Raw genomic sequence first — 823 nt, forward strand, 5'->3', positions numbered from 1 at the left:
CCCCAGGGCATGACCAACAGCCCTACCATGTGTCAGTTGTATGTCGCTGCACAGTTGGCCGATACCCGGCAGCAATTCCCCAAAGTAAGGATCCTTCACTACATGGATGATATCTTGCTGACTCATGAAAGCCCAGATCTCCTTAACGCTGCACTATCACATTTGGTTCTTACACTTAGAGAGGTCAATCTCGAAATAGCCCCGGAGAAGATCCAGATGACCGAGATTGTCACCTTCCTGGGAGCGAAACTTACATCTACTCAAGTCTCCCCCCAAAAGGTGTCTCTCAGGTTAGATAACCTGAACACCCTCAATGACCTACAAAAGCTCATGGGAGACATAAATTGGATTCGCCCGTACCTGAAATTACCCAATGCAGAATTAAGACCCTTGTTTGACTTGCTTAAAGGGGATCCGGACTTAGCTTCACCACGGTCCTTCACCCCTGAAGCGAGACAAGCACTATGCCAAGTAGAACAGGCACTCAGTAGTGCCACGTTAAAAAGAATAAACCCTGATAAGCCTTTCGAAGCTTGCCTACTGCCGACGGTGTCACAGCCCACGGCGGTGCTGTGGCAACAGGGGCCATTACTCTGGATCCACCCCGGAGTTTCTCCAAAAAAGATCTTAGAGCATTACCCTACCGCAGTTGCAGATCTGGCCCTGGAGGCCATTAAGAAGGCCATCCAACATTTTGGCCAACCACCAAAAAACCTTAGAGTACCCTACTCTCTCCCACAAATTGAGGTGCTTACCGGATGCATAGATCAGTGGGCTGTTCTCCGATGCACCTTTTCGGGATGTATTAATAACCAATATCCCA

Source organism: Choloepus didactylus, chromosome 3, assembly GCF_015220235.1.
Source record: "Choloepus didactylus isolate mChoDid1 chromosome 3, mChoDid1.pri, whole genome shotgun sequence".
NCBI lineage: Eukaryota > Metazoa > Chordata > Mammalia > Pilosa > Megalonychidae > Choloepus > Choloepus didactylus.